This window comes from Rhipicephalus sanguineus, chromosome 11 (assembly GCF_013339695.2).
Source record: "Rhipicephalus sanguineus isolate Rsan-2018 chromosome 11, BIME_Rsan_1.4, whole genome shotgun sequence".
Taxonomy (NCBI): Eukaryota; Metazoa; Arthropoda; class Arachnida; order Ixodida; family Ixodidae; genus Rhipicephalus; species Rhipicephalus sanguineus.
The window spans coordinates 124,794,984-124,807,016 of record NC_051186.1 but is presented as its reverse complement, the minus strand read 5'-3'; the positions used below and the strand labels follow the sequence as shown (position 1 = coordinate 124,807,016).

Sequence of the window (12,033 nt, the reverse complement as noted above, 5' to 3'; positions counted from 1 at the left end):
CGCGGCTAAGATTTACCGCCGAACGCTTTCCTCGGTACCCGCTCAAACGATGTGGTGTGCAAGGATGCAATAGCAACACGCCTACGTCTGGCGACCCATCTCTTCTAGACAAGACACCGGGGCAACGGTTCGGAGTAGTTTGCTTGCTGGATTTTCATGGACCAGTATTCCTGCTGCTCGGTTTCCTTCGTGAACACGCGGTGCCTACTATATTTCCTGTTATCGGTGAGCAGATCGCTAAGTTATCTGTCGCGCTACAATCACTACAATTCGCATGTCCTGATACGTTACACGTAAAGTTTATCGGAACAAAAGGCAAAACATAGTGCACGTAGTGTACGCACTTTTTGTACTTATTATGACATTTGTTGCTCATTGTGTAGAGTGTGTTGCGTTATTGTGACCATTGAATAAAACTGAAATATCATTATTTTGGCGTGACCAGGCGTCATTTCTTCTCGTTAGAACTGAAGCACACATGCAATGCGCTCTTTAAGTCCCCTGCGCATGTGCGAAGCAAATAAGCAACGCTGCAAATATGAGAGATACGCTGTTGCCTACTTTATTCACGCTGTGGAAGATGACACGAACGCAGAATAAAAGCTCAAAGAATAAAGTTTCCTGGTAAAACCAAGGTGGATTGCACGACGGTACACTTAAACACCGCTGTTTAGTCACGGGTCGATATTAGTTTAGCTAGCGTTGGCTTCAAGCGTATTCGCCAAGGGCTTGCCGGCTCGCCGTAGCGCGAGTCCTTAGCAATCAGGGGCCTAAGAATATTTTGAGGACAAGTTTCGCGCTAGTGCCAACAAAATGATGTCACTTTTTTACAGGATATTGCGGCACATCCGCTTTATTTTCTCTTCCGCCGGAAGTGTTCCCTCCTCACACAGATGGCGCTAAGCCCCATGGGCAGCTGATGAGCAGCCATTTTCTGAACGTATAGGCTTCTATGGAAGCTTCGCTACCATTTACATTTACCTTGTCATATATCGTGCATAGCTATACGCCATCGTTTTGAGGGCCGGTATGACCATTTCGACGTTTTCTAGGCGGGCTTGCTGTGAGGAGTGCAGGGCAGGACTTCATGCCTCGTTCCGCTCAAAATGAAAAACGGTACCCAGAGATCTTACTATTCTTAAGAGACCTTGACGAAACGTGTAACGAGAAACGAGTTTTAGGGAGACGGATATTAATGAAGGAATTGCGCTCATCAGGAGGCATAATTTTATGCTGAGGATGTCGCCACACGCCCTCCTTTCTTGCGTTTTACGTTACCACCCCCTTACACGTGTTACTACTTCCTTGCGCAAGCCGCGCCAGAATGTTTGGGAACGTTCCAGGTTGCAGTAGATCATTTTGTAAAAATTGCGCACCTGACGCGAACAGTCAAGGTCATTCCAGAGCTTGCGTGACCACTAGCGATAAGGCTCGAATGTTCGATGCCGCGTGTATAAAGGCCGATTCGTCTTTCCGCGGTTCAGTTTATCGACGGCCGACGCACTATTCGACACTAACAGTGTACAGTGTGTATTGCTGGAGTTTAATTTTTTTTCGTTTCCCATCCACAAGTTCGGCCAAAGAAAGAATTTCATTTTAGACACGCCGACTGCTGCCTTTGTCGACGCCAGGACCCCTTGAGATCTGGTGGAGGGGCTGTTCGCCCATGTTTGGGACGCCCTCGTCAAGCCGCGAATCCAACCCAAGTCGCAAGGAAGACATCGACTCCAACGTCGAGCAGCGAGCAAGCCGCAGGCAACAAAGTCTACCGTCAGAGTACGGACCTGTACCTGAAAAGACCCGGCAAACCAAGTTGACCTCGAGCACAGCGACGATGACAGCCACTGTGTCGCCTGCACCAATTCTACTCCGGCAACCCAGGGAGCCGCCAACGTTCCGCGGTTCATCATTCGAAGACCCGGAAACCTCGATTTAAATATACGGCAGTGGCGCCGCACCGAAGACAAGCTGCGTCACGTCCACTTCTACCTGGAAGACGCAGCTAGAACCTGGTTTGAGAATCGGGAGCCCTCACTTCAAACCTGGGACATTTTCCACTGCGCATACCTGCACGCATTCACAACCTACCCAACCATAACGCCAGCACCTTCACGGGAGAGTCGACTTTTCCGCTAGGCCAACGCTGCGATACCGGAAGACAAAAAAGTTCGCCTGCTTATTCTGGTTGTTAAACAAGAACTCTTCGCGGAACATTTCCGCCACCCGCCCACAACGGTCACTGAAATACTCACCGAAGCCACATCATCGAGAAGACACTTGATGTGTGAAAAAAAAGAACAATACAACCGCTCTCCGCTGTCTGCAGCCTATTCCGAAGTGCATTCGCTGGACACCGATGGCCGGCGAGAACCATCAGAGCGATTTTGCGGGAGGAGCTGCGCGAACTGTCACATTCGCCGCAGCATCAAGTGCATTCAACTTCCTCGCCGAATTCCTCGCCGACATTGTCTGCGAGGAAGTCCGGCCATCGCTTGGAATTACCGAAGGTTCCGTCGGAAGCGCTGAGCTACGTCAGTGCCGCACGCCGCACCGTCGCCACGCCGCGCCCACGTGAGGGCCCCACGTTGCCGCGATTCCGTCGACAGCCGCCGACCGCACCTCGCCAACCTGCCAGCCAGGGCTAACCGCCGAGGAAGACGGACGTTTGGCGGGCCCCTGACAACGAGCCCAGGGGGATGAAACTTCGCGCTTTTTCTGTCCCGTGACCGCAGCGACCCTAATGTTTGGGGGCTGTACTGCCTACGAGCATAAATGAACATTGTTGTTCCGTTTTATATTTACTACCAGGTTACCTATTAACTCCGGAGTTTTTAATACGCAAGTGCACCTAAAATTTGCAGTTCGAGATAGCGAAAATACGAGCGCCACCCGGAGTGGAAAGCGGGAACTGCGCCGTCCTACCTCTCACGGCAAAAAAAGGGGGCGTTTCTTGTCGCGTGCCCATGTATGCTACGCCCTACGGTGTCCCAAAGGCCGCTTTTACCACCGTAAAGTTTGTTTCAGCGAAACCCTTACAAGCTTCAGCGAAACAGACGCATGAATAGATTCGTGCCGTCATCACAAATCATTCTGTGCTGAGTGGTGTCGAAATTTTTCACGCCACACCGGCATAAAATTATTACGGATCCCGGCGGACGAAAGGTACGAACTGCATGCTGCTGCTTTTGTTTTTCTACGCATGCATGGCATATCGGGATGCGACTTTTGTATGCGACTAAACACTTAACATATTCAAGTTGTGTTTTTACTGTATAAATGGTACGTTTAGGCAATAAAACATTCAAACAAACTGTGCTCTTTTTTCTTGTTTCATTTATGTGTACACGCAAACAAAAACGGCCAGGCCTTCGCTCAAACCGCAGCACAGTCACAGCGAAAGCTGGAAGAGCGGCGTTTCTAGAGCCGCTTGTAAGCTTTCTTGGGGCTACTAATACAAGCACCCACTACGCCATAAGTACAAGCAAGGTACCCAATAAGCCATAAATCACAATTTTTGTGATGTTGGGAAGCACCTACTAAGCCATTATTCGTCGTTCTGCGGAGAAGCGAGGCACCAGCTACTCGTCTGTAAGGCATTATGTGCACTTTGTTGACGCGACGACTGATGACGATGAAGAAGTGTGGCTCAGCCCTTTGTAATGTGTTGGAAGCTTTAACGGCCCACCAGTTATGCAATTTGCATTGGGTGACGCCTGGTCGATTTTTCCCTGTCCCGTGATGCTGTATAACATATGTTGACATACATACGTATAACATACGGAGCCTGAGGGGGGGGGGGGGCGAATGGCGAAGAACTTACTGAGACCCCGAGGAAATGGATCATGCGTTTATGGGCTCCCTTGGCAACCAATACAAGTGCACTTGCGAGGAACCCACTACGCTATAAATCAATATAATTTTTGAAAACGTATGGAAGCAGGCACTATGCCATTTTTTCGTCATTCCACGGAGAGCCGTGGTACCTGCTAAACGCATGTAAGGCATTATACGCTTTGTTGATGCTGTGCCTGATGACGATGAAGCATTATGGCGGAGCCCTTTGTAATGGGTTGGAAGCATTCAACAACCTACTCGTTGCGCAATTCGCATTGTGTGACGCCTGGTTACAGAATTCGCGTTGTGCGATGCTAGGTGCTTATTTTACTCTTCTACCACGCTATATTGCATATGTTAATGTGGTTCCTTCCAGACATGAAGCCTGTATAGGACCTTTTTACAAAGCAGTTTAAAGCACCGGCATGGCTCAGAGGTGGATTGCTGGTCTCCCACGCGGAGTGTTCATGTTCGCACCTCGTTCCATGCTGGAATTTTTTTCTTATTTCGAGCGATAGTTGTTACGGACACCGGCGGCGGCGGACAACTACGGCTCCAAAAACGGTCGCTGAAATGATCTCATAACAGCTTTCGCTGTAAAACAAATTCGTACTTAGAATGAGTGCTGCGAAATTAGGTGGATGGGCAAACCTTCATCAACCAGAGCACAACGATTGCCGCTTTCATTATGTGGCGGATCGCGCAGAAGAAGGTCGCGCGCTCGCCATTTGAATACCTTCCATTCGCTCAATTTGGCTTGCTGGTGCATCCCAATTGAATTTGGTGCTAAATAGCCCCCCCCCCCCTCGCTACTCGCATCCTCAGTCCTCATCAAGTAGGCGTCCCCCAGTGCGTGTCTGCAATGCGCCGCCATGTTTTAGTACCGCCCCCAAACACCACGCGTTCGTCCAGCGCTGCGAGCGATTATCGCGTTCCATGGAAGGTATGGGAAGTTTCACTCCTCTTACCGGCCGCTCTGATACCACTGCGGGGAAGCTGGCTACACCTAACATCGCTGCCAGTACCGACAGATGGGGCTATGTGGCTTCGCCGTAAACGAGCCTTGTCAACCTCACGAGATCGCTCACTACATCGCAGGAGCGCAGTGGATAACCCGACAACCGTCCCGATCGCCGTCGCCAGGCCGCTACGTCTCTGCCAAACTCCGACCATACCCTGACCCAACCCGGGGCTGGTCCCGCAGCCCTTATTCGGAAAATTAAGGACAGCAACCGGTGAATGTGCGGTTGTTGTACGACGAAACACCGAAGATCCTCCACCGCCGACGACCACTCCGCGACGAAGTCTAAAGAACACGTTGAAAGCCGAACGGAGCGCTGACGCTGAACCTTCGTGGCCCGAAGAAGGCCTGACGACTAAAGGCCGAGGTAGCGGAACAAGCCGACGTAGCCGTGATCCGAAGCCGCGACCTAACCGTAACGCTAGAAGACGAATCACCGACCATGACGTCCTTATTGATGGCCACAACGTAGCCGCACTGGTCGACACCGGAGCCGACTACTCCGTCGCCAGTGGCCCGTTCACCGTCAAAATCACAGAAAGTAAAGGCCGCTCGGGAAGGACAAGAAATTCGGACAGCTGGAGGCCACCTAATAACACCAACTGGAATCTGCACGGCAAAATCACAATTGACGGCCAGACTTATCCGGTGAACTTTATAGTCCTGCAGCGTTGCTCAAGAGATGTCAACCTTGGTATGGGCTTCTTAAGCCTACACGGTGCAGTCATCGACCTGACATCCGCCTTGCATATGCTTGTTGAATACCAGATCATACCCTCTCCCTCCAGTGTCATCATGTTCGTCAGCACTCAGAATTCAGCAGAACTGAAAAACGTCATTGAAGGCGGGTAGCACCTGTTGATTTGCGTCGCAAGAGGAATAGCGGAGCTGCGGAGAGGGAAAGCAACATTGATGGTCACAAATTTCAGCAACGAGTATAAGCACGTGAGCAATGGCACGACGGTCGCGTACATCAAAGAAATTATGGAAGCCACCAATGCTTTGGCCCCCACCGATTCTTCCAAGCCTACTCTGACTAACGGAGCCCCTCAAACGGCTTTCGACGTCAATCGTAGCCTTCCGAAGCATAAGCAAGAACCGCTGAAAACCCTGCTCTTGCAATACAAGCACTGCTTTTCATCTTCGTCAAGAATTCGGCCGACCCCTGTCGCCAAACATCGCATCATTACAGAAGAAAATTCCGGACCAGCCCGTGAGAGCCCGAGAACGCGAGGCCGTAAAGAAAAAGGTCGACAAAATGCTATGCGACGACATCATCCAGCCATCCACGAATCCGTGGGCGTGACCTTTGCTTTTTGTGAAAAAGAAGGACGGAACCCTATGTTTTTGCGTCTATTATCGCCGCCTGAACAAGATGAAAAGACGTGTACCCTCTCCCACGGATAGACGACACCCTGGATCGACTCCACAACGCGAGGTACTTTTCTTCGATGGACCTCAAGACCGGCTATTGGCAAATCGAAGTCGACGAAAGAGACCGAGAGAAGACTGCCTTTATAACCCCAGACGGTCTCTTCGAGTTCAAGGTCATGCCATTTGGCCTTTGCTCGGCACCTGCAACTTTCCAACGCGTTATCAATACAACACTGGCAGGGTTGAAGTGGCAGACTTGCCTCTTGTACTTAAACGACGTCATTGTGTTTGCCTCAAATTTTGACGAACACCTTTAGCGCCTTGACGCTGTACTTCACGCAATCAAGACCTGTGGTGTCACCTTGAAGCCTGAAAAGAGGCGCTTTGCATACGAGCATCTATTCTTCTTGGGTCACGTGATCAGCAAGTCTGGAGTGCCCCCAGATCTGCAAAAAACGGCTGCGATTGCAGCCTTCCCGCCACGCACTGACATGAAGGCCGTACGCCCAATGCTCGGCTTGTGCGCCTATTACAGACGCTTCGCCAAGGACTTTTCATGCACTGCCGAGCCACTAACGCAACGCGCGAAGACCGACGTCGAATTCACTTTGCAAACGGCGCAAGTTGAAGCATTTCAAGAATTGAAACGATGCCTGCAGGTGCCTCCGATACTTGCGTATTTCGACGAGTACCTCGATACGGAAATACACACCGACGCAAGTAGCGTAGGACTCGGCGCCGTCCTTGTGCAGACGATTGCCGGACTGGAAAGAGTAATCAGTTATACTGGCCGCTCGCTATCCAAGGCTCAAGATAACTATTCCACAACGGAAAATGAGTACCTTGCCATCATCTTTGCTACGTTAAGGTTTCGCTCCTTGCACCAAGGCAGACCCTTCAATGTTGTGAGCGACCACCAAACCCTTCAGGTCGCCTCGCACGATGGAGTCTGAGGCTTGAAAAATGCTACATTACTGTCAATTACAGGTACGGAAGAAACAACTCTGATGCCGACTCCCTGTATCGCGCCACCTTCGACCCACCGCTACTGGACGACCAGGATGACGACATTTCTTGAGAACCATAAGTGCCGACGACATTGCCGAACGACAGCGCGCTGAACCGGACCTCATGGACCTTACGGAATACCTCGAGGGTAGTACCACCGTTGTTCCGAAAGTATTCACGCGAGGACTGGCGTCGTTTTTCCTGTGAAACGACATTCTACTAATTAAAGTACTTCTCGCCGCTTCCAGCCAACTACCTTCTCGTGGTGCCCTCAGGATTGCGACCAGAAATCTCCCAGGCTCTACACGACGACCCTACGGCTGGACACCTCGGTGCTTCGCGCACGCTCGCCAGAATACAGAAAAAATACTACTGGCTGCGCTTTGCCGCCGACGCCGCTCGATACGTAAAGACCTCCCGAGACTGTCAGCGACGCAAGACACCACCGACTAGTACAGCCGGACTTTTGCAGCCTATCGAGCCACCTCGACGACCGTTCCAGCAAATTGGTATGGACATATTGGGGCCGTTCCCGACGTCGAATTCAGGAAACAAATGGATCCTCGTAGCTACCAACTACCGTATCTACTACGCAGAGGGCCCTGCCCAAAGGCAGTGCAGCGTAGGCAGCCAAGTTTTTCGTGGAGAACGTCATCCTGCGTCAAGGCGCCCAGAGGTCCTCATTAATGACAGAGGTACGGCCTTTACTGCGGAGCTAACCCAGGCAATCTTGAGATACAGCCAGAACAATCACCGCCGGGCCACTGCCTACGACCCAAAGACCAATGGCCTCACCGAGCGTCTGAATAAGACCATCGCCGACATGCTGGCTATGTACGTCGATGTCGAGCACTAGACTTAGGATGTCATCCTTCCGTATGTGACATTCGCATACAAAACAACCGTACAAGAAACGGCGCAGATGACGCATTACAAGTTTGTCTACGGAAGGAGCCCAGCAATGACGCTCGACGTAATGCTGCCAACTGCCACCGACGAAAAAGATCTCGACGTCGCCGCTTATTTGCAACACGCCGAAGAAGTTCGACAGCTCGTCCCTCTACCCACCAAGAACCAGCAGATGGTTGACAGCCGTCCCTATATTCTTCGACGACGCCACATGGAGTATCAATTCGGTGACCGCGTGTGGGTCTGGACGCCGATACGTCGACGGGTACTTAGCGAGAACGTTTTTCCACGACACTTCGGCCATACAAAGTGCTCCGATGTCTCGGTACTCTAGACTACGAAGTCATCCCTGACGGCATTACGAACTCTCAACGACGCCGTGCACGACCTGAAGTCATCCATGTCGTGCGCCTGAAGCCGTTTTTTGCGCGTTAGCGAACCTGGAGAATCTACTTTTTTACTTTATTATTGCACTTTAATTCTGTATTTACTTCCATCTTCTGTTTAGGCATCTGGTCGATGCCTTATCAGAGGAGGGCAATGCCACACGCCCTCCTTTGTTATGTTTTACGTTACCACCCGCTTACACGGGTTACAACTTCCTTGTGAAAGCCGCGCCAGAAGGTCTGGGAGCGTTCCACATTGTAGTAGATCCTTTCATTAAGACTGCGCACACGGCGCGAATAGTCAAGATTATTCCAGAGCTTGCACGACCACCAGCTATAAGGCTCCAATGTTCGATGCCGCGTTAATAAATGCCGACGCATCTTCGAGCAGTGTAGTATATCGACGGCCAACGCTCTGTTCGCCACTACCAGTGTACTACAGTGTGTACTGCTGTAGTTTAGATTTTTTTCGTTTCCCGGCCACATGTTCAGCCAAATAAAGTTTCATCTTGGACACGCCGACTGCTGCCTTCGTCGATGTCACGACCCCGCGACAATAATAAATTGTGGTCTCTTTCTGCCTGTAGGTTCGTGCAGGGAAATTTGTGATCAAACCGCAGATCAACGGTAGTCCTCACGTGTGGTCCTGACGCTTATATGACTGTCAGGCCCCATACGCATGCTTTATCAGCGTGCCATCGTACGTGTCTGCTCTTGCGGAAAGTTATAATGGGGAAAGCCTCAGATGCATCATCAAACGCTAAGAGTGGCTGTCCGCGGGTGAGGCAAGAAGCTATGACCATATTCTAACGCCACCCTAAAACGCCATCCCGATGTCATCGTGGCATCACCTCACCTGACGTCACATGATGATGTCATGACGCGATAACGTTGCTTTGTCAAACGTGGGCTGGTCACAAGACACTGCAAAACCACATAAGGTGCAGAAGACTTGCAATTTATCTAGTGTCGGAGGCAGCGCAAAATCACTTTGGGTGCTGAAAGCTTTCGGGCGGGATGAATACAATCGACTGCGAAGAACACAAAGATAGGGTTCGCCTTCCAGTAGTCTTGGACAAATATATATGAGACCGTGCGACTTTTTCCCGCAAATGCCGTGCTTCGAATAGCTTACTTCTGTACAGCTGTAAAGCAGTTAGTAAATGCAATAATAGCGCAAGAAATAAGGGCTGGCCAGAAACACACAAACAGCTTCGCTATTACATGTTGCTGAAAGTAAGTGCTGTGTGCGTGTGTCTTTCGCTAGTCCTTGTTCCTTGCGATGTTTTCATGGTCAATTTTCCACCCTTCATAGGGAACCCAAGCTGAAGTTTCGGCGCGACGCTCGCGCGGCTGAACTATGCGTTACTGGGGGCAGACGATGTCCGCGAAGGCGGTTTGTCGCCAGATTTGGCCGCGGCGCAGGCAAGAACACGTGCGCGCATTCGCTCCTCATTCGGCCCAGAGCACTGCTAGTCAGCAATAGTTACACTGTGCCTCACCACAGATGCAATCCGAGAGCTCTGCTTGTCCTGGGAAGCGGGGGCTTCCCCTAGTTGCGATAAGAGCAGTGGCGCCGCTCGACGTTGCTTTGGAATCCCATACAGGGAAACCTCGGTGATACGATCACAGCTCATACGAATTTCTGGTTGATACGAATTTTTTGTTGGTCCTGGCCAAGGCCCATTGACCTGCAGGGCAATGGAGTACGGTTGTTGCGAACTGATTTTCACCTAGTGACGTTTGATACGAACGTACGTACGCTACCGCCCAGGTACGAAGAGGTGCTGTCCGCGTTGTCGCGGAAGACGCGCCAAGCACGTGCGAGCGCGGGAACGCAAGCGTGGGCATGCGCGCCGCACCGCCAAATCGTCAGAATCACGGTGTAAGAAAAGCACTTTTCTTACGGTCAGAATAAACCTTCAGAGCCGCGTCACGGCCTCCGAGATTCTGTGCGCGAATCTTTGAAGCTCTTACGTGCCCCCGTGTGCCTTAACGTTTAGATGACGGAGGATATTAGCGCCATGCTTTTTTTTTCTGACGCGTCGACGCGGGCTGCTGTTGTACTGTGTTTACACGTGCCTACCTCGTGCATCAGACATCCTACGAAAGGTGAACGAGGACCTAAAGAAGGCGAGAGCGGTCTTGGCGAAGGAGTCAGGCCTCACAACGTCAACATGCGCGACTGTTGAGGTCGCACTTGCGCGGGCACTGCCGTAAACCTCCCAAAAAACATCCCGAACTCCTACGCGATGATAAAATCATAACACAGGACCGTGGTTCTGTAATTGTGTGGCCTTGATCCATCGCGTCAAAACGCTTCTTTCGGTGTTTTCGCTGCAGTACTCTGGTGTCATGAAAAAAAGCATACTAAAATTTGGAAGGGGCTACTGTTGTCGCGGGTCACAACGCACCTGGTTAAATAAATAAATACGCGTGTATGGACCGTATATTTACGAGTGCTGGTATGATTGCTGACATCTAAAAACTTAACTGACAACCATTCAGGGTTCTTCCTGACGTTGCTGCGGCCCTGAACAACAATAAATGCAAATGGACGCCAGCTTTCTTTTGTCGCATGCTAATTTTTCATGCTCTCTGGTGATAAGAATTTCAGATGATACGAATATTTTGGTGGTCCCGTGAGATTCGTATCACCGAGGTTTTACTGTAATAAGCACTAGTCCAGATAGTCCCGATTTTGCTAAACGCATGCTAGACAAAGTTAGCACTCGCAGTATTTCTCCTACACGACTAACATCCCAGCTACGGCCAAATAAGATAAATTTGGGCTAATTAATTGTAATTCGTAATTGAAAAGGCACAGCGGTAAACCGGCGAGGGCAGATGCAAGATCATGAGGTCAGCGATTGCCACGCAATTTCCAAAATGATAGGATAAACGCGTGCCGGGGACACTAGTCAGCGCTAGTTTCTTGCTCTTCTTCCCTGCGTCTTCGTGTGTTTACCGCTGTGTCTTATCAATGATGATTAATTACCGTGATAAATAACGCTGCACTTGACGTCTTGTATTTCAGTATTGCTTGGAAAGCCGTACACACACCATGCACTGTGTAACCTGAGTGATCGGTCTTTTGACAATCAACATCAGTAAATGCAAGGTCTGCGCTTTGAACCACGTTTCCAGTAGACGAAAATTCAAGAGAAAAAGCCAAGATGAGACTTCAAGTGAACTGATGCAGCCATACTATAAATAAAAATACAGGCAAACACTGCATTAGTGATACCTCCGTAAGCTTCCTTGAGTTGCTCTTCTAGGCTGATGATTGCAATTGTAACGTTTAGTGCGCGTGTCATAATTGACAATATATTGCTACAGATTGTCGGGATTAAATCAAATGCAAGTTACCGTCGATGTCCCGTTTCCTATCCGTGCCTTAATAAAAGTCAACATGTAATGCAGATGCTACCTAGCGCTGTGGAATGTGTCGTGCGGCTCAAGGTAGAGCCTCGGGCTAAACTACTTATATCTTGAGTATTG

The 12,033-nt window shown here is 50.3% G+C and overlaps 1 protein-coding gene across 1 annotated transcript in view; it reads left to right on the top strand.

The window, feature by feature from the left end:
- LOC119373964 (actinia tenebrosa protease inhibitors) overlaps positions 1-11,734 on the top strand; it is a 90,517-nt gene extending 78,783 nt beyond the window's left edge. The window contains exon 5 of the transcript XR_005180035.2: positions 11,570-11,734. The gene's annotated coding sequence lies outside the window, so the exon portion shown is untranslated. The remainder of the gene's footprint in view (positions 1-11,569) is intronic.
- The last annotated feature ends 299 nt before the right edge of the window (positions 11,735-12,033 follow it).